A 26438-nucleotide genomic window follows, 5' to 3' on the forward strand; every position below is an offset into this window, starting at 1 on the left:
CCATGAAAAAATTAAGGAGATTCAGAACATTTAGTGCCCAGAGTATGATACGTAGTTAGATAGCAATCCATAGAACTCATCCATCAGTACCTATAGACTGGATATATTCTGCAAAATAGATGGCTGGGTTTGGAGTTAAACAAGAGAAGGGGAGTAGGGTGGATTGCCTTTGGGAAATTAAACAATGCTTTTAATGACCTCAAATTTATTCTGAAATAAAAGCTCATCTTTTTAACATCCATATTCTTTTGGTAACGTGATAAGTCTATGGGTCATAGAATGGCACAGTCTCTGAAGGATTCAAGTTAAAAATCAACAAAAGATCAATGGAGAGGTGCATTTTGGATGCAAGCCAGGAATTGCATAGGATAATTGATATAAAGGATGTTACAAAAGCAAAGCATGAATAGGGGGAGAAAAAGACAGAATGGTCAAGTGGCAAGAGTGAAGAATCATTAATGGACAGCCTGTATGTTTCACTAGTATTCTGGAAATATCAAGATCTAGAAGGAGCCCTAATATTTGGGTGAATATGGATGAGTCTTACAGGATGGGCAGACAGATATTGATTACAATTTATGTTAGAAGGAGTGCTCATATTGATGAGGTCACAAATCTATTGAAATATCAAAGTACTCAAGTCTTCCCACGGTTTAATGGAACAAAGCAGTATAGCAATTGCATCCCTCCCCATTCAAATTGCTCCTTGTTGGTTGCTACAGGTGTGTGCCATTCAAGGGATAATCATTTATCTCAACTAGCATAGCTCATGAGCTTCCATTTCCATTGAATTATTCCATCTAAACCAGAATAAAACACATGGCTTATAGTAAAGCAAAAGACATTCAAATGAAAGAGAATTCAAGGTAGATCACAGGGAAAACTACTCATGCCCAATACAAACACCTTGCTTTTTTGTATACTTTCCTACAGATTCTAGTATCAGAGGGAACATTAAGTGACCAGACAACTCCTATGTCTGGGTTCTTTTTGAAGCTTCTGTTTCCTGCTTTTATACTGAGCTGCCGATGTCATCTGTTAGGTTGCTTTCTCCACTGACCTACCAATTCATGACTTTTCAGAATTGCAGTTGTTATGTGGCATCTACCCTGCTTGTGGGAATGTTTACAGCTTTTTTGTTACTCAGATCCACAACTGTCACATTGAAAGTCTATAGGTTGTCTATTCCTTCAATAGGAATTCTCCCAGATTGATGGATTTGGGGATTGGAATTAGTACATTCCTTTCACTCTCATAGGCCTCTGGCTTTTGATATGAGAGCCATGAATATTACACAGGTGGTCACTTAGCTAATTATAGGCATACCCCAGACTTCTGTTCTCTGGTGCAATGTTTTCCCCTTATTCCATGGATTTGCAAACTAAAACTAGCAGGCAAAATCTAGGTTGCTGCTTGTTTAGCTCATGGGCCAACCAAAACCAGGCTGGCTGTAGTTTGCTGACTCCTTTCCTATTCTAGGCAGCCCCCAAAACATAATTTCCAACTGGACCTGTGTCTGTAAAAGTTCATCCGTTCACACTTGATTCCACACAATTAATTACATGGGGGGGGCAGCTAGGTGGCACAGTGGATAGAGCACTGGCCTTGGATTCAGGAGGACCTGAGTTCAAATCCGGCCTCAGACACATAACACTTACTAGCTGTGTGACCCTGGGCAAGTCACTTAACCCAAATTGCCTCATCAAAAACAAAAACAAAACAAAACAAACAATTAATTACATGGGGATATTTTGTGTTTTGAACTATCTACAAAGAGAATGAAAATTACCAAATTAACTATTTGTGCTCAGGTAATAGGATCTAGAGAAAGAAAAGACCTCAGAAATCCATCTAGTCCAACTCCCTTATTTTCAGATGAAAATACTAAGGTGAGGAAGTGACTTGCTCAAGGTCACATTGTTAATAACTAATAGGGTTGAGATTATTTTGTCTTTTTTTTTTCCTGTGGGACAATGAGGGTTAAGTGACTTGCCCAGGACCAAACAGCTAGTAAGTGTCAAGTGTATGAGGTCACATTTGAACTCAGGTCCTTCTGAATCCAGGGCAGGTGCTTTATCCACTGAGCCATCTAGCTGCCCCCAGGGTTGAGATTTTGAGCCCTGTTTCTATTATGCCAAATCCAATCTTCTTTCTGCTACATTCTGCTCCTGATTCTAAGTTTTCTTAGACTTAGGTTTTCTGATCTTTTGGAGTAACTTTCAAATGGAGACATTTATGTTTAGAAGACAGCTACCTCTAGGGGGAAAACACTCAACACTTTAATATTGCATTTAGTTGTCTTAAAAATACTGCCCAGAATCATAGGCTAACACAATTTCAGAGCTGGAAGGGATCTCAGGGGATTCCTATTCATATCACTAACGATGTATCCCTGACAGGTGGTTATCCAGCCTCTGTTGAAAGAAAAGGCAAAGCAAGGCCAAAAGTATGTTCTTCTGCTTTGTCAGCAATAGGGTCTGCTCTGAGCCCTATTTTCCCCTCATTTGAAAAGGTTCTGAATTTGGATTCAAGGGATCTGGGTTTGAATCTTGACTCTACCATGTACTACCCATTTGACCTTGAATAAGTTATTTTTCCCTTTTGAGCCTCAGTTTCTTCATCTGTAAAATGTCACTGTTGGCCTAAATGACCTTTAAGGTGCTTTCCAGCTCTAAATTTAGGTTCAATCATAGACACTAGTATACCTTTGTTTGCCATTGAGAGAATGGGACAACTTAATACACCGAATATAATGTGTCATGACTTTTTTTTTTGCTCTCTTTGTCATCTCACCTGTCACCAATAATGCCACTGTTTAATATCCAACATACCAGGCTTCTTTGGAGTTTGCCTTAAATAACAGTCTTTTCCAAGGTAGACTATTTGAATATGATCTAGAAGTATAGCCTATTAGAACAGGAGGAGGTCTTATGTAACTATAGTTGTAACAACAGTTTATATATGCATACTGTGTTATAATGTGCAAACCACTATTACGTGTTATTATACTTGATCCTCTCAACAAGACAGCAGGTAGTCAGGGGACAATATTATTATGCCTATTTTTCATATGATGCCCAGAGAAGAGGAGCTCACAGGAAAAGCTAATCAGACTAGAAATCTATTCTCCAGATTCCTAATCCTCTGCTCTTCCCACCCTAAGCTATATCTCTTTATACCATTGCAGCTCTCATGCCTGCCCTTTGAAATGCATGGTGTCTATTTTTCCTACTTCTAAGGTTTTGTTAAAACATTTGATTCTTGGGGAAAATGAATTGTGGAGAGGGTCAGTGTGTAGCATTTCAGACGACAGAAGCCCTGCTGTAGAATCAGTGATCCCTATAGATGGACATTGGCTTTGGGCCATCAAATTCTGTCTTTGTTAAGACCGAGTGACCTGGTGGCACTGTGCCATCTTGACATCTGTGCATGCATGTGGCACATGAACCATCTCATAGTGCCAGGTATAAAATCAAGATGGTAATGCAGGGGTGCAAAGAGTGCCAAGGTCTCTGTTGTAACAGGGCTAGAGCCCTTATCTTCCAATATAGTGGGGTGTGTGTGTGTGTGTGTGTGTGTGTGTGTGTGTAGGAAAATCTGAATCAGTTTTTGTCCTTTCCTTTCATTGGACCTCATCAAGATCTTTGCCTGTCAGGGCAGAGGAGAAGCAACACAGGTGTGTTGATAAGAGGTAGGTAGCAGCTTTGTTCTCCAAACAAAAGCAGACAGTTCTTGGGCTGGCCCACCTGAAGACTACTTACATCTGCTGCTGGAAATGTGCCCAGAGCTGGCATTACCATCTGGAAGGCTAAATGCCTTCCAGATCAGCAGGGGAGCCAAGTCAATACATGGTTCCTCTGTGCAATGCTCTTGTTGAAAGAAAATAATGAGCCAGGGTAACTCTGGGTGCTACATTCATTTATTTGTGCTTAGGGCATCACCTGAGTTGATGGTACCTATACTATTAGGTTAATCTGGAAAAAAAGTAAAATGAATGTCCTGTCCCAACAATGATCTGTATTCTAAAATCATTTACTATTAGATCTAAAAATGACCTTGATAATTGAAGTCAGTCCTTTCATTTTGCAACTGAGTACTAGATAGGGTAAGTGACTGCCCAAGGTCATGTAGTCAGGTAGTAGAAAAGCTAGGATCAAAATCTCTTGATTTCCAAACTTTCCTTTGGTTGTATCAAATAGATGAGCAAGGCTAATCCAGAAAGGGGCAGCTGGGTGGTACAGTGGATGTAGCACCAGGCTTGGAGTTAGGAAGGCCTGAGTTCAGATTTGGCCATAGACACTAGCTGTGTGACCTAGTGTATGTGAGAAAATAATGGGTTTTGGGGGTCCCAGAGGCCCCCCCATTCGAGGGCCTAATTCTAGATCCTTGCCTGACCTCTTTTAAGGCCAGCCCAGAGTGAGTAAATTTGGACCTCGGACTCTGAATAGAGACAGTAGAGATTAAAACCACACCTACCTGAAAGCTTTTTCCCCTCTCAGGATCTGTCCTCTGGACTCTGACCTCAGGATGCGCTGCTCATTTTAATATGAACCACCCTTAAGTCCAGTAAACCAATAGATTTGAATGAGGCTTTGAGCAGTGTGTAAGCGCTACTCTTTGACTTTCTTGGCTGGGTTGCTGGAGGAGACAGCCAAAGGGTTCCCTTGCTCTTTCTCTATCCTAGGTAATGTAGGGCTTCTGAACTTTTGGATTCATGTGCTCTCACTTTACTAACATTTAATATGCTTTAATAAATTCTTAATGCCAAAGATTGGTACTATAACCTTTAATTTGTAAGTAGCAATATATTAGAAACCCCAGATAAGTTCCCTAAAACCTAGAAGAGAGATAGGCACCCCCATATATTTTCAAATGACACATGTAGGTCACTTAACCCTGTTTGCTTCAGTTTCCTCATTTGTAAAATGAATTGAAGAGGGAAATGGCAAACCACTCCAGTATATTTTCCAAGAAAACTAGAGATGGGATCACAAAGAGTTGGACATGACTAAAATGACTGAACAACAAAATTGCAGAAACAGCCAAGATGACAACTCAGCAGGGTTCATTTTTATATTTTGAAAGAATGTGGATAGATTGTAGATAAGAATTAAATAAGAGTTCAGAGAAGGATTCTTTTCTTGCATTTAGGGCAAACTCCTTAGAAACATCTTAGACACATCTTGAGACAGAAGCAAGATCTGAGAGTGGTGATGAGCAAGGTAAAACAGTCCCACTTTGCTCCCAGTGTTAGAGAAACAGTAACTGGATCCATTGGAAAGGAAAATTCTAGGAAGCCTGTCAGAACCATTGATATGGAGATCTTACTTGAGACTTCACACTTCTAGAAAACCTTTCCTTCCAGGTCAGTAAATGACTGATGCTGGTAACATCATCCCTGCCATAGTTCTAGTTATACCACTGTGAAAGCATCTGATAAGCCAGCCAGTGTAGACAGCATCTGAAAGAGCAGGTACATGATGACTTATGCTGTCTCTATGAAAGAAATCCTGGTGAACAAGAACAACTCCATTTTAAGTAGACATTAGAAACTTAGGCTCTCTGGTTCATGATCTTTTGAGTGAGGTATCTGAGATCTAGGTAATTGCTCTCCTTTTATCTGGGCTTCTTTACATTATAGCTTTTAAATTTTATTTCCTGGGATTTTTTTAAAAATTCAAACAAATCCAAGGACTTCTCCACTCTCATTAAGCCATTTTTCAGTGGTTTTGGATGACCCATAGGAATATCACAGTAGTTTGATAGTTTCATTCCTTGAAACTTTAAGAAGTGACAAGACTAGTATGTGCTGGGAATTAAAGAACAAATCCCAAGCTAGCCAAGAAAAAGAGGTGGCATGATTCAAGCACAATGCCCCTTAGTAGGAATCAGAAAGCAAGAGTCCATGTAGTAATAGAGCATTGGGTTTTAGAACTGGAAGAGACATTAGAAAATATAGGAGCACAGAATAATATATTTAGAGATATTTCTTTTTTTAGCATAGGACCCATCTGTCCAGTCTCCTTATTTTTCAGATGGAAAAACTGAAACCTAAAAGGAGGAAGCAACTTTTCCTAAGGTCACACAAGTAATTTGTAGTGGAGTAAAGATTTGAACCCATGTCCTCCAACTTCAATTACAATGCTAGAGAGCCACAATACTACATTGCTCTCTAGAGTCACAAATAGGCTGCCTTATACCTAGGGCAAATTTGGTGGCTGGAAGGGAAAGGGGATAATCTTATAGAAAATGGTCACTTTGTGTTAGTTTCAGTTCCACTGGGAGAGGGCATGGCCCATGCTTCAAAGAGATTCTCATTCATATCCAAGACTTTGGAATAAGGTAGAGTAGGGGGGAAAGGAAATAGAAAATGTGTGGTAGTGGGTAAAGGAAGATTCTGAGAAATTTGTGAAAGGGTAATAGAATTCTGAGATCGGCAGCCTGGGGTTCTGTTGGACACCAAGGATGATCTCACTAAATGGTGCAGGCCACTGGGGAATCTTGAGGCATGACATAGTGGATTGGGGGTCCACTATTGGGAGGAATTGTACCCTTTGATAGCAGTCCATTGGGACAAACTCTCAGTTTCTTTGTCTTATTTTTGACTCTTTTGATTCCCACATGGGGACTGGTAGGAAAGTGTGGTTGGAAGTAATGGATCTTAAACCAAGGTGGGATAGGGATAGGGAAACATGGAGCAAGGTCAGGAAAACACCAGGGAGAAAGGTATAAGATGCTTTAAATGATGACAATTTGCTTCACACAGAAATAAAGAATTAGCTCAAAGCAGTCACTTAATAGTATATGGGAGTGGCATAATAGCAAGGTTTACTTTCCTTTCTCCCCACTCCCCCCACCCTATGGGCTTTTTGACACCAGTGATCTTGAGATGATTCATTTTAACTTTCTCTATTGCATAACTGATTTTTTTGCATTTCCACTTTTAGGTTTGCCTGACTTGATGAGAGACCACATGAAGTAAGTTAGCTGTTGATTTAGTGAACAACATCTCAAAGAGAATTTATTAGAAATCCATAAATGCAGTGTCCTCTTGCAAAGACTAGCTTGTCTACACTGCTTCCTGGATCCAAGTGGTCTTTTCTGGACCACAAAAAAGATCTGAAGTTGTGACACCAAGAGCCATTGTTTGATTAGGGAGTAGTAATGTCCAAGGGACCTTCATCCTTTGCCTCCTTGTATTCTTTCCATTTTGGAAAAAATGTTGATTTCTCTCCTGAGCTTTACATTTTTCCTTGCCTTTTGCTACAGTAAGTGACCTCTATGCTGATGCTTTTTTGAATCAAAAATGAACAATGGTTTGCTGGATGAATTTACAGTAGTTGAAAACAGACCTGAGTATCATTATTAGTTTTCATTTGCTATCAAGCGTTGCCAATAGCATACCAAACGCCTTTCATGCGGAATTCCATTCCATTTCATCCAAACCCAATTTCAAAACTATTTATTAAGCAGTGACTATGAATAAGACACATCTAGGTACTATGGGATGGGGGCACAAATAGGAAAAAATAGAAGAGAGGCTACTTTGGTTTCCCTAGGAAGAGTGCCATAAATTTTCACCAGAAGGAATCTGATGAAATTGTCTTTTCCCTTAATCTATTCTCTTGCTCTCACTGTGGAGAGATTTAATAATAGCTAGAGATCTTAGACACATCTTTTGAAAGGAGCATTAAACAGTCATGTTATATGTGCCTATTCCTTGTGGGCATTTTGCATTTTTATCCCACAAATAGAACATGAAACACAAGACACAATCTTGGAGATGGAAAGGCCTTTGGGAATCACCTAGTTCAACTATCTCCCCTTTCAAACTTTCTTGTGGTCCTAAAGGACTTGATAGAGCTCTGAAATACCTTCATAATTGTGTTTTGCATTTTAACAGAATTGACCCTGCATCATTACCTTGGCACTTCTGTGAAAAAGGCAATTATCATTACTCCAATATTTTTGTAAAGGGTGGTGGAAGAGCCTGACCCATGAGAACCTATTCTTTAAGAAGCTATATAATATGCTCTGATTAGTGAACAACATCCAGATAAAGTATAAAATATAAAGACATCCAGAGGGTTAGCGAGCTTGATTCTGGACATGCTAGAAATGGAAATGACATTTCAGGTCATCATGCCCTCCCACTGATTGAGAGTTTGCTCAAGTATTCTTTTATTATTTCCTGTTTGCTTACTGCTTGGTAACAGAAAGCCTTTTAATTAGCTGCTGAGCTAAGACTGGGTGTACATACCCATGGCACAAATAGAGGAAAGATCTTTATTTTTCCTGGAAGTTTTTAAGTGAGGAGGTAGAAGAACTATCATAGGCCTTCGGACTTTCTGTCTCACTAGGCAGCCGAGAATGCCTGGCAAGGCTGGTCTTTTGTCTGTTATGTTGTCCTTTTCTCATCTTACAGGAATGAGGATTGGAGGAGAAATGGAGTAGGTTATGACTGTGTGGGCTTCAGAACATTAGAAGGGACACCATAGGGTCAGCCACTGGAGTCCATAATAGAGTTTGCTATAGCTATAGCGGCTAAGCCTGGTGAGGAGCCAGCCCCAAGAAATGACCTGCTTGACCCAGTCCAGCAGTGAATCAATTTGGAAGTCAAGCTTCTGTGTCCTGCGGTGGAGGGAGCAACTCTTCTATTTACTATGAAACAACCTGAAGTGAACTTATTGGCAGAAGTGGGTGGCGGAATGCTTTGTACCAACCACTTTCAATTTTAGGCCCTTCTCTCAGGGACCTAGTGAGTATGAAGAAGTGAGAGTATCCCCTGGTTCAGGGGGACATTTTTATCTTTCTGTCCTTACTGTATTTTCTTAGTAGGTATCCCTTTGTAGAAGCTAATTGATAGCAGTTGGTTAATTGATATTGAGGAGATATTGTTGGGGACATACAGGAAATATACAAGATGAGGGCTTGTGAGATATAGTAGTAGAGAAAGATACCCCCTCATCTCTTGGGATCCTCTAATACTCTGAGAAGAGGAGTAGTTGCCCCCTGGGGATTCAAATTGCCAGTAGGAATGAGAATTGGGATAATTATTTTCCCCATCCCTTTCCATAGCCTATATGTATTACATTTTGCCTTTTATTACAGTTACTTAAGCTTAAGTGACTATATATTAATCAATTAATAAACATTTATTAAGTACCTACTAGGTGTCAGGCACTGTGCTAAGGGTTGGGGATACACCAAGAGATGAGAGACAGTAGCTGGCCTCAAGAATCTAATGGGTGAGATAACACGCAAACAAATATATAAAGCAAGTTATATAAAGGATAAAGGTAATAATTAAGAGAAGGGAGGCACTGGAATTAAAAGGGATTGGGGAAGGCTCCTTATAGAAGGTAGGATTTTAGTTGGTACTTAAAAGAAGCCAAGAAAGTAAGGAGAACATTCCAGGCATGAGGGACAGCCAGAGAAAATGCCCAGAGACAAGATAATGGAGTGTTTCAATTGTAGAACAGCCAGGTGTCCAGTCACTAAATGGAAAAGTATGCATATGATGTAAGTATGAGTAAGATGTGAGAAGACTGGAACGGGGTGGGGGGATAGCTTATGGAGGCCTTTGAATGCAAAACAGAGCATCTTGTGTTTACTTTTGGGGGAAATTGGCAGCCTGGAGTTTTTTAATTGTGTATGTGTATGTGACAAGATCAGACCTGTGCTTTAGGAAAATCACTTTCGTGGCTGAATGGAGTGGGGAACGACCTGAGGCAGGCAGACATATCAGTAGGTTATTGCAATAATTTAGGCATGATGTGATAGGATATTGTGGTGGCAGTGTCAGAGGAGAGAAGGGGCCATATTTGAGAGATGTTGCAAAAGTGAAATTGGTAGGACTTGGCAATATCTTGGATGTGGTGAGGTTGGTGGTGGTAGAGGGAGATAGTGAGGAATCTAAAAATGACTCCTAGATTGTGAGCCTGAAATGCCGGGAGGAAGCTGTTGCCCTCTATAGCATTAGGGAAACTGGGGGAGGGGAGAATTTAAGAGGAAGATAATGAGTTCCATTTTGAACATATTGAGTTTAAGCTGTCTACTGGATATCCACTTTGAGATGTAGAGATTGGGACAGAAAAGGTAGATTTGAGAATCATCAGCACAAAGATGGTAGTTAAATCCAACAGAGCTGATGAGATTCCCAAGTGAAGTAGTATAGAAGAAGAGAAGAGGACCCAGGACAGAGCCCCTGAGGGATACCTATAGTTAGAGGGCATGATCTGGAGGAGGACCAGCAAAAGAGACAGAGAAGGAATGGTTATCTACATAAGTAAGAAGAAAACCTGGAGAGAAGAGAGTGTCAAGTAGTAGAGAGTGATCAACAGTGTCAAAGGCTGCAGATAGGACAAGGGGAATGAGGATTGAAGAAAGGCCACTGGATTTGGCAACTAAGATCAGAGAAGTTTCAGTGGAACAATAAAGTTGGAAGCCAGATGGTAAAGGGTTAAGAAGAGAGTGAGTAGAGAGAGAGTAGAAGTACCTACTAACATGGCTCCAAAATTTAGCCACAAAGGTCATAAGATATATAGGACAACAGTTAGCAGAGACAGAAGGATCAAATGAGGGCCTTTTCAAGATAGGGGATATAAGTTTGTGTTTTAAGTCAGTAGGGAATGAACCAGTAGACAAAGAGATATTGAAAATAAATGAAAGGTGGGGATCATAGAGGGGGAAACCTGTTGAAGGAGATGAGATGGAATGGGATCTCTTGAGTGGGTAGAGGGCTTAGCCTTTGTAAGGAGTAAGGCTACTTCATATGAGACAGAGGTGAAGGATGAGGAAGTGGCAGAAGACATTTGAGTGATGAGAGATGAGGAAGAGGGGAGAAGAGGGATTTCACGGTGGATGGCCTCAGTTTTTTTTCCTCCTATAAAATAAAAGGTGTTTCTCAGTTGATAGGGTGAAAGGGAAAGGGAGTCATGGGAAGTTTGAAGAGGGATGAAAAGGTTTGGAAGAGCTACTGTGGAGAGTGGGATAGTAAGTGGTAAAGGGAAGATTGCCCAGGAGCAGTGAGGGCCCAATAGAGAAACATAAATCTGTAGTGGATTCAGTCAGAACAGGTGCATGAGTTTTTTCCATCTTCATTCAGCAGTATGTGTGGAGCATTTTACAGAATTACAGAATTTTAGAACTGAAAGGGAACTCAGAAGTCACTTAGTTCAACCAATACCTGAGCAGACTCTCCTCAACAAATTTTACCTAAGTCATTGTTAAAAAGGATAGGATGGGGGCGGCTAGGTGGTGCAGTGGATAAAGCACCAGCCCTGGATTCAGGAGTACCTGAGTTCAAATCTGGCCTCAGACACTTGACACTTACTAGCTGTGTGACCCTGGGAAAGTCACTTAACCCCCGTTGCCCCATAAAGAAAGAAAGAAAGAAAGAAACAAACAAACAAAAAGGATAGGATGAAGAAGAAATGGCTGTGGCAATCCCCTGAAGACCTCATTTCAAATTGACATCTACCCTTTGGATCTGGTCATTCAACCCGTTCTGACTCCATATTATTGCATGGCCCACCTCTCCATTTTTTCCCATATAGCAAGAGCATGAGAAATTGTATCAAGTATATTGCTAAAACCTAGGTCTAGTTTATTTGTAATATTTTTCTCATCTAATAATTTAGTAACTTTCAAAAAAGGAAGTTTTAGGTCCTCAATGAAGTGATGCTAGTTCTTTGAGATCTCTTTTTTAGATTTTCATTAATTATTCCTTCAACAATACATTCTAGAATTTTGAAAGGAATTGAATTCAAGCTCAATACACTATAATTTTCAGGCTCCATTCTCTTAGCTTTTTTGAAAATCAGTATATTTGTCCTGCTGTGCCTTTCAAATTCTCATGCACAACACACAGTTGTCCTCTCCATCTTTTTTATCCTCTCTTCTCCAAATCGCTTTTTATGCCCTATTTGGTATCTTTTGCTTTCCTTACCAGCTTTGGCTCACTTTGAGCTTTAGTACTCCAAACACTATTCTTAGAAGGATATAATGTATATTTAGATTTATTCTTCTTATTGGTCCTTGCTTCGATCTTGTGTAGGTATCTGTGCAACCGCATGTGTCTCTTTAGATAATTGTTTTTGTTCAAATTAGAATTGTTATTGTATCTTCAAAATTTCATTCTTGGGAACTTAGCATTTCTCTTGGAGTTCAAATCTAGCCTCAGACACTTACTAGCTGTGTGACCCTAGGCAATCACTTAGCCCTCTTTGCCTCAGTTTCCTCATCTGTAAAATGAGTGGGAAAAGGAAATGACAAACTACTCCAGTATCTCTGCTGAGGAAAACCCCAAATGGGGTCAGGAAGAGTAGGCTATGACTAAAAATTACTGAATAACAACAAGGGCAGTGAATAGATTGACTTTGTTGGAGTGGAAGTTTCTTGTTAGGGAAAACTAAAAGCAGATGAGTGGAGTAGGTCCAGATTGTGGAAGTCTGTGAAAGCCAGGAAGAAATGTTAGGCTCTATATTCCAGGTCAGCATCCCAGAGTGGATAGAACCCTAGAATTGGAATCAGGAAAATTTGGGCTTGAAGGTACATATTTGCTGTGTGACCCTGGGAAAGTTATTTAACCTCTCTGTTACTCATTTTTCTTTTTTGCAAAATGAAAGCATTGGATTTGATGGTCTCTAAGGACTTTTAGGGAATCATAAATCCATGATCTAGCTAATAAAGAACCACTGGAGAATTTTGAGCAGGGAAGAATGATGAATGTGATGTTTTAGGATGTTTTAGGTCTGGTGGTACAATGTGGGATATATTGATAGGGAGAATAGTTAGGGAGATGATTAAATAATTTAGTTGATAAGGGTTGAGAATAAAGAAATGAGAGAGAAAAGCATAGGAATCAAAGATGTTGTTTGACCCTGGGTGATGACCAGGAGAATGCTTCCAAACACAAGAAGGAGATTTGGGAAGGAGATGAAACTTTTTTTGGGGGGGTAGATGGGTAATGATTATGAGTTCAGTCATGGATACTAAGTTTGAGATGATGGTTTTCCAGGCACTGCTTCCTCACCTCAAAAAACTTTTGATAAGACCCCTTCCTAGAGAGATGGATTGAGGATCAAGAAGATCCATGCAAGTAGCAACAAAGTGATTTTGAGTGACATCAAGGCATCTTTTCTTTCTTTCCTTTTCTAATATAAGCATTTTTGAAAGAAAAGATTCTTTTGGAATATACTTTTTTTTTTTTTTTTTTTTTTGCGGGGCAATGGGGGTTAAGTGACTTGCCCAGGGTCACACAGCTAGTAAGTGTCAAGTGTCTGAGGCCGGATTTGAACTCAGGTCCTCCTGAATTCAGGGCCAGTGCTTTATCCACTGCGCCACCTAGCTGCCCCCTGGAATATACTTTTTTAAAAAAACGAAGTAGCTCAGCCTCTGGACTCGTTTCAAGTTGCTCCCTCTCTAGGTTCTCAGTTTCTTCTATTGTATTTGGAAGTTCCCACCCCAATCCCATGAACATTTATTAAGCACCTATAATGTGCCAGACAAAGTGCTAAGCACTGGGGATACAATTAATAAAAAAGAAAGACAGTCCATGTCCTTATGGAAGTTACGATCTAAATGGTGAGACAACACACAAAAGGAGGAGGCAGGAAAGGGAGAGGGAGAAGGGGAATGGGATCCCAGGAGTAACCAGAGCGGGAGCATATTGTTCCATGAAGTTGAGACCAGGCAGGGAAGCAAGAGGCATAGTGGAGTGAACCAGAAAGTCCAGCTTCTTCCCTGTCTAAAGGAAGGCATTGGGAGGAATTTGGTGCTCCTCAGAGGGGAGGAGAGGCAGAGGGGAATGGTGTCTGTCAAGATTTGAGTTAGCAGCATGGTGATGAGTTTAGGGGTGGTGAGTTTAACCCGGGAAGGACATCTGGTTCCCTGGAGTTGAGACCAGACAAGACAACTGATGCAGAGTGGAGTGAGCTCATATTAGATTGTAAATTTCTCAAGGGTATGTTATTTTTCATAACAAACCTGGCAACCAAAATGGTATAATGACAGAGGCTAAATGATGGTGTTATGTGTGAATGATGCATTTCTGTTTTATTGATGGGGAAAATTATCTCAGCATGATGTGATGAAAGAAGGGAGGTTCAAGGGGCCAGAAAACTCACCTCTGACATTTATTGTGTGACCCTAAGCAAGTCTTTTATTTTCCTTGCACCTCAGTGCATTTTAATCTATAAAATATGGATAATAATAATTGTGCTTTCTAACTACCTAACAGGATTATTGTGAGAAAAGCACTTTGTAAATTCTAAAACTTTATGGAAACATGAACTATTATTAGCTATTGTTTCTATGTGAAAGAAGAGATATAAATGAAAAGGCAAGATAAAAATTAAGGGGTTTCAGGTTTGAAAAAGAAGGAAGAAAAAATTTTTTTTAAAAAGGTCTAGGTGTCAAGAGAAGAGTTCTTTTTCAAAAGCCTGTTTCATTTAAGACTGAAATATGGGAGAATAACCTAGTCTGTGGTTCCTTTCTGTTTGTTTTCAGTGAAGTAAACTTGTCACCAAAGGTTAAAAAAATGTCATCAAAATATCCAGAGAAAAGTACAATTGAAAATGACTGGTACATTTTCCAGCCTCACTGAGGAAAGTATTATATATATATATATATATATATATATATATATATTCCCCCCCTCCCCCCAGTGACTGAAAGGGGAGCCTCTATCGATTTCATTTGTTAACATTTTATAGTTATGACAAAAGTGAATTACCAAGAGAGGTTCCCTAACAAACCTTGGAAAATATGATAAAAGTGAATGAAAGCTTTGAAGGAGAGGGTTGAAAGAGTTGAAAAGGGACTCAAAACTATAGGCTTTTTGTTGAAATCCTTAAGAGAAGAGCTGTGTGGTTTTTTATTTTTTAGTTACTATAGTAGTGCCATACTCACAGGCCTATCAATGGACCTCTTACCAAATATATTTTAGAACTCCTTGGTCATCCAGAGCTAAAGATCTTCTGACCCTCCAAAGGAGGGAGGGATGAGGGTTCATGAAAGTTCTATGTAATAAGTGATGATGGTGGTGTAATGGGGGCAGAGGGAGGCAGGAAGCATGCTTGGCTAGTACAAAGCTTCTTAAACTATGGGTCTCAACCCCACATGGGGTCATGTAACTGAATGTGGGGGGTCATGAAAAATTTGGCAGTAAATGTTTGGTTTGTATACCTATTTTATACATCTTTGTATGTGTGGGTTGTATAAAAATTTCTCAGGGAACACATAAATCCTCAGCATTTCTATATATTACTAACAAAGTCCAGCAGCAACAGATAGAGAAATTTGATTTAAAATAACTGTAGACAATATAGAATACTTGGGAGTGTACCTACCAAGACAAACCCAGGAGCTATATGAACACAACTATAAAACATTTCTCACACAAAGTCAGATCTAAACAACTAGAAAAGATTAATTGCTCATGGGTAGAGAGAGCCAATATAACAAAAATGATGATCCTACCTAAAATTTATCTACTTATTTAGTGCCATACCAACCAAACTATCAAAAAATTATTTTATAGATCTAGAAAAAAAATAACAAAATTTATCTGGCTGAATAAAAGTTCAAGGACATCAAGGGAATCAATGAAAAAAAATTGCCAAAGAAGGTAGTCTACCTGTACCAGATGTCAAACTGTATTATAAAGTGGTAATTATCAAAACAACCTGGTACTGGCTAAGAAATAGAGTGGTGGTTCAGTGGAATAGAATAGGCATGAATTACACTATTGTAAATGATTATAGTGATCTAGTATATGGTAAACCCAAAGATCCAAGCTTTTGGAACTAAAACTCTATTTGACAAAAACTGTTGGGAAAACTGGACAAAAGTATGGCAGAAACTAGGTATAGACCAACATCTCACACCATATATCACAATAAGGTCAAAATAGGTACATGATTTACACATAAAGGGTGATACCATAAGCAATTTTAGAGAGTATCATCAGTCATATTTATGGACAGGGGAAAAATTTAGGACCAAAGAAGATATAGAGAGTATTACAAAATATAAAATAGGCAATTTTGATTATGCAAAATTAAAACATTTTTGCAGAAACAACACCAATGCAATCAAAATTATAAGGAAAGCAGAAAACTGGGAAAGAATTTTTGCAACAGTTATCTCTGATAAAGGCCTCATTTCTCAAATCTACAGGGAACTTAGTCAAATTTATAAAAATACAAGTTATTCCCCAATTGATAAATTGTCAAAGCATATGAAGAGGTAGTTTTCAGTCAAAGAAATCAAAACTATAGTCATACATGAAAAATTCTCTAAATGACTATTGATCAGAGAAATGCAAATTAAAAGAACTCTGAGGTATCACCTCACACCTATCAGCATGGCTAATATAACAAAAAAGGAAAATGTCAGATGTTGGAGGGCATGTGGGGAAATTGGGACATCAATCCATTGTCAGTAGAGTTGTGAACTGATCCATATATTCTGGAAAGCAATTTGGAACCATGCCCAAAAGGCTATAAAATTGTGCATATGGGGGCAGCTAGGTGGCGCAATGGATAGGGCACTAGCCTTGGATTCAGGAGGACCTGAGTTCAAACCCAGCCTCAGACACTTACTAACTGTGTGACCCTGGGCAAGTCACTTAAACCTCATTGCCCTGCAAAAAAAAACCCCAAACAAACCAAAACAAAAACAACAACAAAAAAAAAACTGTGCATATCCTGTGATCCAGCAATACCAATGCTAGGTTGATATCCTGATCCAAAAAGAGGAAAAAAACTATTTGTACAAAAATATTTTTAGAAGCTCTTCTTGTGGTGACCAAGAATTGGAAATCAAAGGGATACCCATCAATTGGAGAATGACTAAACAAGCTATGGTATATGATTGTAATGGAATATTATTGTGGTATAAGAAAATGACAAGCAGGATGATTTCAGAAAGGCATGAAAAGACTTATATGAACTGATGTATAGTGAAGTGAGCAGAACCAGGAGAACATTGTGCACAGAGACAGCAATATTGTTTGAGGAAGAACTGTGAACTATTGTCAGGAATACAATGATCCAAGACAATCCCAAAGGACAAATAATGAAGCATACTATCTGCCTCCAAAGAAAGAACTGATATTGATTGAACACAGACTGAAACATACTATTTTTCACTTTCATTTTTTTCTTTTATTTAAGTCTTCTTATACAAAATGATTAATATGGTAAAGTTTTATATAATTTACAACATCTATAACCTATATCTGATTGCTTACCACCTCAGGGAAGGGAGAGGGGAGGGAAGGAAGGAGGGATAGAATTAGGGACTCAAATAATTAAAAATGTTTATAAAAAATTCTTGGGTGAAAAGGGGTCATGAGTGGAAAAAGTTTAAGAAGCCCTGATTTAGTACAATTTCTTGTGTGAAAGAAGCTGGGGAGTTTGCTTCCAGAAAGCAGGAGGGAGACTGAGGGGGAAGGCGAAAGGAAAAGAGATTAAGCATTTACATAGCTTCTACTTTGTGCTAGGTACTGAGCTAATCACTTTACAAATATTAGCTCATATGATCTTCACAACATCCCTGAGAGGTAGGTGATGTTATTATCCCTAATTTACATGTGAGGAAACTGAGGCAGGTGACAACTTGCCTAGGGTCACACAGCTAATCATTATCTGGGGCTAGATTTGAATTAAGGTCTTCCTGACTACAGACCCAGAACTCTATCCACTGTGCCACCTAGCTGTCTCTAAGGCATGATGACATGTGACAGGAGGCACTTCTTCCCAATTTGGAGCATGCACACTTTACAACTGATTTGGTACAATAGCCACATGGTAAAGATGAGACTTTTTGATTGGTTGCAGATCTAGAACTATGGTGCTTTCTAAAGCTGGTAATTAGCCAAAGAAAATGTCTTGGCTCTGGTTCTTTCCTTCCTGGAGGGCATTTGAGAAGGAGGATGAAGTACTTAGGTTCTGGCCCTCTCTCACCTGGGGTAAAGATGAAGCTGGGAGTGTTTGACTCTATGGTTGCATCGGTATATTCTGTGTTCATTCTTTACTGTTTTTCAAAGGTGTATCAGAGGTGCTTTATGGAGTCTGAAATGTCTGCAGAGTGAGCTGCCAGAAGTCTGGGAGCTGGAATCCATGACAGGAAAGCCAGATGGTGAGGAGTAAAGTTCCGAGCAACCTGCCCAGCCTCGTCCAGCAGTGGCAGAGATTTGGACTCATCTATTCATTGGTTATGCTCCATTTAGAAATGAACCTGTTGGGTCAAATGCTATATAGAAACTATGTTAAACTGGAGTCCACTCTCCCTAGAGACTGTTTGGGGAGAAATGATTATACTTCTTGCAATATATTCACAGTAAATATCTCTTCCTTAAAAACAAAACAAAACATTGATTTTAATTGGTTAAGTGAAAGTAGTGCGCTAACTGCTCATGGTTAACAGTGGGGAGAACACATAAAAATGGGGGCTTGAACCAAGAGAAAGCCATCCCATTGATCTCCAAAGATACCTCAGAGTTCAGAAAAAAGAAATTTCGCTGGACTCCCTGGGGGAGTAAGTTTTGAATTTTCTACAATAGAATATGAAGGATGACTTTTTAATGTTTTCCTGACTTAATACATTTCCTCACCTTTCCCACTCTCATATTCAACCTCAAGATTGGGGAATTCTGATGAGTAAGCTGGGCTATGAGGTGGTAGAGGGCCTTTTTCCTAACTTTTACCTGACTCCCTGGCTTTAAATGGTATATGATATTTGCCAACATGTTGTTTAGAGTTGCAAAGAAGCTCAAAGGGGTGTGTGTGTGTGTGTGTGTGTGTGTGTGTGTGTGTGTGTGTGTGTGTGTTTGTGTTTGTATCCTTGTTCTCCCTGTGGGAAAGGGACACTGAGTCATATTCTAGAGGTAGATCCAGGTAACATTAAAAAGACTAAATGTAGGGTTTTCAACAAGAAAGAACCAGGTAGTGTTACTGGGAAACTATAATTGGGATGAACTATATTAGAATTAGGGTATTTTCAGGATTTTCTAGCCCTGGAGCTCTATTCATACACAGAGGGATCTGTTTTGCAGTCCTCCTCCCCTCCCTTCAATCCATCAGCTTTCTTCACACAGATACCACCATTTCCTTCACATAATTATAGTGGCCACAAACCATATTGAAATCCAGATTCAGTGTCAGTAACCCATCCTGCCCTAAGGCTGTCCACTCACAGAAGGAAAGGAAATGCTCCTGGTGGCAGACCATCTTTTAGTCTATCTTATTGTGTCCACAGTGGGTGAAGGACTCGATGTGTGGGTTCTTAGCATCCGTACATAAGAGTAGAGGCCCTCTGGCAAACACTCTTGTCAAAAGAAGGATGAAGATATTAAACAGGAAAGTGTTCCTCCGTCAACATAAAAGAAGCTGGTCTTCTTGTTTCAGAGCAAAACCTGAAGCCTGCTTCTTTATGAGAGTCATTATTATGGCCTGAAGGAAAAGTGATACAGAAAAATAAAAATAGAATATTTGCTCTGCTTTGACCATCTGCTTCTCCTTTTAAATAAGAAATTCATTTGTGTAGAGTGATGTCTAAATAATTATATGTATTCTGGTTTTTTTCCCCTCAACGTGGTACCCTCTTGTTCCAGTGTAATGATTCTTAATTTTGGCCAGTAAGGTATGTTGAAAATAGGGATGTTTAAGTACTTGCAGGAAACATGGTTTACAAGTATCCCCCTGGATGGTGTCCCACATAATGCTTCAAACTGTTGCAGAATCACAGAGCCTTTCATGCAAATATATCTAAATTTTTACTTCTTGTACAGATGTTTGGTTTACTTAAAGAATGCATGTGATTGACTCATGAATGCACATATTTGGCCTGTCCTATAATCGGTGTTGTCATATACACTATAGGTCTACATACAGGCCATGCTTCTGGCATAAAATTAGATAGCTATAAACCCTTCAGTGATACAACCATGTACATTTATTTCCCATTTAAAGACCTCTCATGTGGGCTTTGAGAATGGCCTATTTAGACTAAAAACAGTGTCTGTATATTTGTATTATATAGCAACTCTGCTGGATCTCATGAAATGTTATAGAATTGTTCACACCAGTATAGTATGCTAACCCAAATAAGACAGGAGAGAACCCAAATAAGATAGGAGAGAAACCAAAGGGGATAAGCATGCATTTTATTAGGCAAAGTATTTGTTGGGAAGTGCAGGGGCCAGTCTGAAAGTGGGATCCTATAAGCTGTGGGAGTAAGTTAGTGACAGAAATACATTTCATATTATCAGCTCTCAAGAATGAGAAGCAGTGGTATTGCTGAAATACCCTGCTGAAATGAATTGAATCAAGACAAAAACTTATCTGTGTTGATTTTAGGAAAGGGATTCATCCTTTCAATTCCTTTCATTCAGCAAAAATTTATCAAAGAAGATGAGGATGAAAGCCTATGAAAAGATGTTAATTGGGATAAGGATGGACAAGTAGAGTGGTGCCATGAGTGGGGTGGGCATTATGGGAAGGTCTCGAATACCAGGAAAAAGTAGTTGGAGCCTTATTGGATAGGCGATAGGAATCCATTGGCATTTTCTGAGCACAGAAATGAGGTATTTACTGATCTATGTATAGGAATATCTTGGCAGAAGTATGCATCAGAGGTAGAGAGAGCTGAGGTCAGAAAACCCAAATGGAGGCTATTACAATAATGCAGATGAGTGGTAATGAGGGTCTATATTTGGATATTAGTGATAGGATGGCTAGTGAATGTTCTTCTAGACTTCAAGGACATAAAGAAATTGTGGAAATTTGGATAAAACATGGATGATGTAGGATATATACTGGATTATGTCAAAAATTGTGGGTTCTACTCCTAGTTCTTCCTCTAATTGTATGACACTTGGGTAAGTCACAACTGCTGTGGATATCGACTTCCTCATATATAAAAGGATGCAATTAGTCCAGATGAATTCATTCTCTTCTGATTTTTGCCTGTTGAAATGCTTCTCTCCTTTCTAGGCTCAGTTGGACTTACTCCATGAAAATGCCCTGATGCTCCCATCTCAAAGTTATCTGTCCCTGGAATTTTCCTTAAGTGCTTTTGTAGGATTGCTCCCCTTCTGCAGGAGACCTTTCCTCTGAAACTGGTACATCCAGAACCCCAGGAGCAAGTGCCTTTCTATCCAAAGTCACATTGGGCCCTCTTTTTATGTAACTTGTATATGTCTATCTAAATATGTACATGCTGTTTTTTCCCATTAGAATGAATGATCCCTGAAAGTGGGAATTGTTTTGCATTTGTTTTAGTATCCTTAGCATTTAGTAATCACTTAAAAACTTACTTATTGACTGACATTGATTGATTGATTGCTTCTGTCTGGTTCCATACTTAGTTCCAGGGGGGGAATTCCTCCCATTATGTCAGAGACTCCATAATGGACTATGATTTTTCATCTTCGTATCCTCAGTACCTGGCTTGGTGTCTAGTACATATGATGTACTTAGAAAATGTTTGTTGAATTGATTGCATAGTAAATATTTATTCCAATGCTAACATTTATGCTTCCAGGAATAGGGATAGTATTATCCCACTGCACTCAGTTCTCATCAGATCTCATCTAAAGTGTCATATTCAGTTCTGGGCACGACGGGTTTAAGACAGACATTGATAAGATAGAGTGTACAGAGGAGAGCAACCCTGATGGCTAAGAGCCTGAAGTTTATGTCATAAGAGGATCCGTTGGAGGAACTGGGCACGTTTAGCCAGGAAGAGAAAAGACTCAGGGGACGTTATAGCTGTGTTTGCTTATTTGAAGGGCTGTCATACAAAGTGGGGATTAGACTTGTTCATTTTGGCTTCAGAGGGCATATTGAGGGAAAATATATTGCAAAAAGTTACAAAAAAGCCAATTTAGATGATGTTAGGAAAATTAAAAGCAACAACAACATCCTAACAAGTAGAGATGTCCACGTGTGAAATGGGCATTGGTGTGTTCCCCCTCCTCAGACATCTTTAAGCAAAGCCTGGATGACTATGTGTCAGGCACGTCATATTGGAAAATCCTCGTGGCTATGGGATGGACTAGATGGCTGGTGAGGTCCCTTCCAATTTGCTAATTCTCCGATTCTCTGATTTTATCACTCTCTAGGTCTACAGGTGACTAGTGAACAGGGATTACCAGGCCTGGTTTGGATTTGTTTCTTTTTCTCCATTTGACTAGAGCATTTTAACTAAAGCTTTATCTATATAGAATGATAAGAGACTCAAATGACTATAAAGTCACAGGGCTGGAAGAAAATACCAGAGGTTATCTAGTACATTCCTCTGCTTCCAGACAGGATGACATTTAAACCAACCCTGAAAGATGGCAATCCACCCAGCTAAGAAAAAATCTGAAGAGAGGGAACTACAGAAATCTCAGAAGGAAAAACATTTTGGTGCTTCAAAGCTCAGACAATGTGAATGCTCTTTCTAATATTTAACCTCAGTGCTTAATTTATTTGCTTTCCTCCCATTCTCTTTGTGAGTTTCTTAAAACTTTCCAATAAACCGTTCCTTTGGGCAGTCTGGTGAAGTCTATGGACTCCCCCAACGAATACTTTTAATACATACATACATATACATACATATAATATTACAAAGCAAAACATATTGAAATAGAGATGTAATTTTTTTTCCTATCCAGGTTCCCAGATACCCCAAATCTAAGAAGCCTTACATTAAATTAATATACCATTTCAGAGAGGAAGTTGTAAAGTTCTACCTCAAATCCTACTTTCACATTGTTAATCCTTCTCTTTCACTATGGCAGAATTAGAATTAGAAGGGAATTTGGAAATCTAATTTAGAAGTCTTCAAACTGGTATTCTGAGAAAGGGTTCCTTTCACTTTACAGATAGGGAACGTGATATCCTGAGGGAGTAAAGTGACTTGTTCACAGTCATTTAGCTAATGAAAAGTAATTTTAACACAGGTCCTTTAACTCCGAATATAGACCTTTTCCCACTAAACTATGCCATATTAAATTAATCTGGGTACATTTTTTCTTTTCCCTATGTAGAATGTAAGCTCCTTGGGGGAAGGGACTGTTTTCAATTTTATCCTTTTATCCTAGAAGCCTAGTGCAATGCTTCTTGCATACATAGTAGGTGCTTGACAATTCTCGTTGAATAATCCAATCTGACAATTCAAAAGCAAGGTAATTCAGCCTCACTTGTCTCTGAACAGGGTGAATGGTAGCAAGAACAATCACTTGCCAAGCAGGAGGATGCAGAAATCCATCTTGGGCGAGAAGGGGGAGTAGTATATCTGGCCCATGACCAAGTGTCAGAACTTTGATGATAATTCTGCTCTGCCTAGATGTGTATGGGAAAAGAGAAAACAATAGTTTTCTGAACACAACTCCAAGTATGATTTGAAGGTTAAAAACTATGGTGTTTGGGACTGGGGGGGGAACTAGAAGCAACAAAAACCAGAGCTGAGCTACATTTTCCATGTGTTCTCTATTTTTCAAAAACATTTTAGAAGTAAAGCAAATTATGGAGTTGGTGATTTATGGATTATTAAGTCAGTGACATTTTCACCAAAAACCCAGAAGATTGACAGCCATGGTAAGTGCTTATTACTGAAGACCTTAACATACTAATAGGTTGTGGTACAAAAGTTTATTTATGCATCAATCGTTTGCGACATAGAAAATATTTTTGTTTCTTCAGAGAAATGGTTCTGTTTAAGCTAAAATGTAGCTAGGATACATTTGTACGAAAAAGTAAGAAAAAACAATGCTATTATATTATTAGTAATAAAACAAAATAGAAACACAATAAAACAAAATGGTTTCATGTTTGCCTGCAGAAAAGCAGGTTTACTCAGAGGGATGAGGAGGCAGATGTTGTTCTTCCTTTATTTTTGAAGAGGACCAATGACATCATGAGGATGATGTCTTGACTTGTGCATGAATTAAATTTGAGTGAGGCAGAGCTGTGCAAAGTCATCAGCTTTGCTCTCTCTTTCAGAGTCATTGGAGTCCAGTAGCAAGACAAAGGGTAAGATTACTGGTGATGGCCCAGGATGCAGTGGGTGACCTTGACCTTTCTAAATTATGGTCTTTCCCAGGTCTCAGTTTGTCTGAGGCCATGCCCATTCAATGACTAAGGAAGGGCTAGGTAAGAATTGAGATAAAAGATGTTTTGATTTACCATCAGAAAGATATCAGTCTGGGAAGGGAAGACCCTTGAAGTTTCTGGTCAGAATAGAAAACAGTTGTTATTTACAGTCATTATAAGCCATCAAAAACCTAAACAATGAATCATAAAGGCTTGAGCTGGAGCTATGACTGGCCATTTAATGAAAACCAGAATGATTTGGGTTTAAAGGTATAGTCAAGTAGCTCCATTTAAAACACAGTGGACTTTATAAAACCTGTTTTTTCAGAGCTATATTTCAAAAAATCAAAAATGAAAATTTCACAAAGCAAAAAGTAAATTGTCCCAGCTTTTGGAGGAGGAGGAGGAAGAGAAGGAGGAAGAGGAAGAAGAGGAGGAGGTGGAGGAAGAGAAGGAGAGGGAGAAGGAGGGGGAGGAGAAGGAGGAAGAGAAGAATAAGAATAAGAAGATATAGCTTATACATGTGCAATTATGTAAAACATTACCAGAATAGTCACTTTGTATAAGAAAACTCAAATAAAATAAAAAATGCAAGTGAAAAATAACATTCTTCAGTTTGTGTTCAATCAATATCAGTTCTTTCTTTTGAGGTGTGTTGAATATTAAAATATAATTTTTGTGTCTGCTTGTCTCCTACAAACAGATCAGAGAAATAATGTTTAATCTCTCCTACAAAATTAATAAACAGATCAGAGAAATTATAATATCTTGTAATATTTCCTACTAACCAGATCAGAGAACATGATATCCATACCTGTCCTCCTACAAAACAGATGAGAGACAGGCTGAAAAAACACAATATCAATTTAATATTTTGTCCCAAGAAGAAATATATAACACATGGTCATATGGAGACTCCCCTCCTAAGAGTGAAGCTCAGAGACTCCCCATTTCTGAGGTTATATATGTTTTTTTGTCCACTGATCATAGGGCATTGTCAGTTTCAATACTATGATACAGAAGCACAGGCAGTTTAATAATTTCAGTTTTTAACAAGTATGGAGCAAATACTGAAGCATCATGATAAGATTACAGGATTCCAAAAAGAAAAAAAGGGGGGGTTTGGCAAGGATGAGGACTCCCAGATGTTACCATAAAATAGGGACTTAATATCATGAAGGAAAAGAAGTCACTAGGTAGGGTCTTTTATCTGCTAGCTATCTGGGTTCAGTTTTGGAGTTCAGTTGAAGGACATTTTGCTTCTATTAACCCAGGGTTTCATAAAAAATGCTTTTGGATAATAAGGTCCCTCCATCAAATCCAGGTGATCCATATATTCATATTAACAGGTGGATAGTATGCTTCAGTATTAGTCCTTTGGGATTGTCTTGGATCATTGCATTGCTGAGAATAGTTGTCATTCGCAGTTCTTCATCAAACAATATTTCTGTCTCTGTGCGCAATATTTTCCTTCCTGGTTCTGCTCACTTCATTATATATCAGTTCATATATGTTTATCAAAGACTTTTGTAGAGGTTCTGAAGGGGTCTCAGAATATTTTCAAACACCATTTTTTGGAAACCTCTGTCAAGTTAGGTTCCAAGACTTAATAGCCTTCCTTGCTTTTGATGTAATTTAATCACTAGTACTCTTCTCCCACTGATCAGCTGAGATAGGATAAGATTTTTTGGGGGGATGTGTAAAGTGGGAGGAAGGAAGGCAAAGGAGAAAGTGGAGAAGGAGAAGGAAAGGGAGGAGATAAAAGAAATAGTGGTGTTTATGCCTTCCTGCTGAGAGGTACCAAAGTAGGTATTTGTCTATCTTACATTTACAGCGGAAGAGTCTTACATCTTCCCAGAGCATATATCTGGGATGTGGTGAAGAACCTTCCAAGGCTTGTCAAACTTGAAAACCCTTGCTCACTTCTGGTGATTTATGGGTGGAGAAGTGAAACTGTTGGAAGGAATTTAGGAAGCCTTGCTAAGCATGATGTAACTTTGGGCAAGAAAATAGACTCCAGTTGCCTCCTTTGCAAAATGAGAGTGTTGGATTAGAATCTAGTTTACTAGATGGCCTCCAATATCCATTCCAGCTCTAAACCAATCCTGCAATTCTATGACTTTAGGTTCACAACTGGCATTTTCATATTTGTTGATCAAAAAAAGAACAGTGTGGGGAAAAAAGGCTTGGTAAGTGAATAGCTGGTTAAGAACATGGGTGTTTGAGAATACGATTTGGATATCTGAACTATAGTCATTAGATGTCATTTAGTTGTAAACCATCATTGTACAGATGAAGGAATTGAGGCCATGGACGATCAGATAATGTGGCAAAATATCAGTCCTCTGA

This window comes from Dromiciops gliroides, chromosome 2, assembly GCF_019393635.1.
Source record: "Dromiciops gliroides isolate mDroGli1 chromosome 2, mDroGli1.pri, whole genome shotgun sequence".
NCBI classification, from domain to species: Eukaryota; Metazoa; Chordata; class Mammalia; order Microbiotheria; family Microbiotheriidae; genus Dromiciops; species Dromiciops gliroides.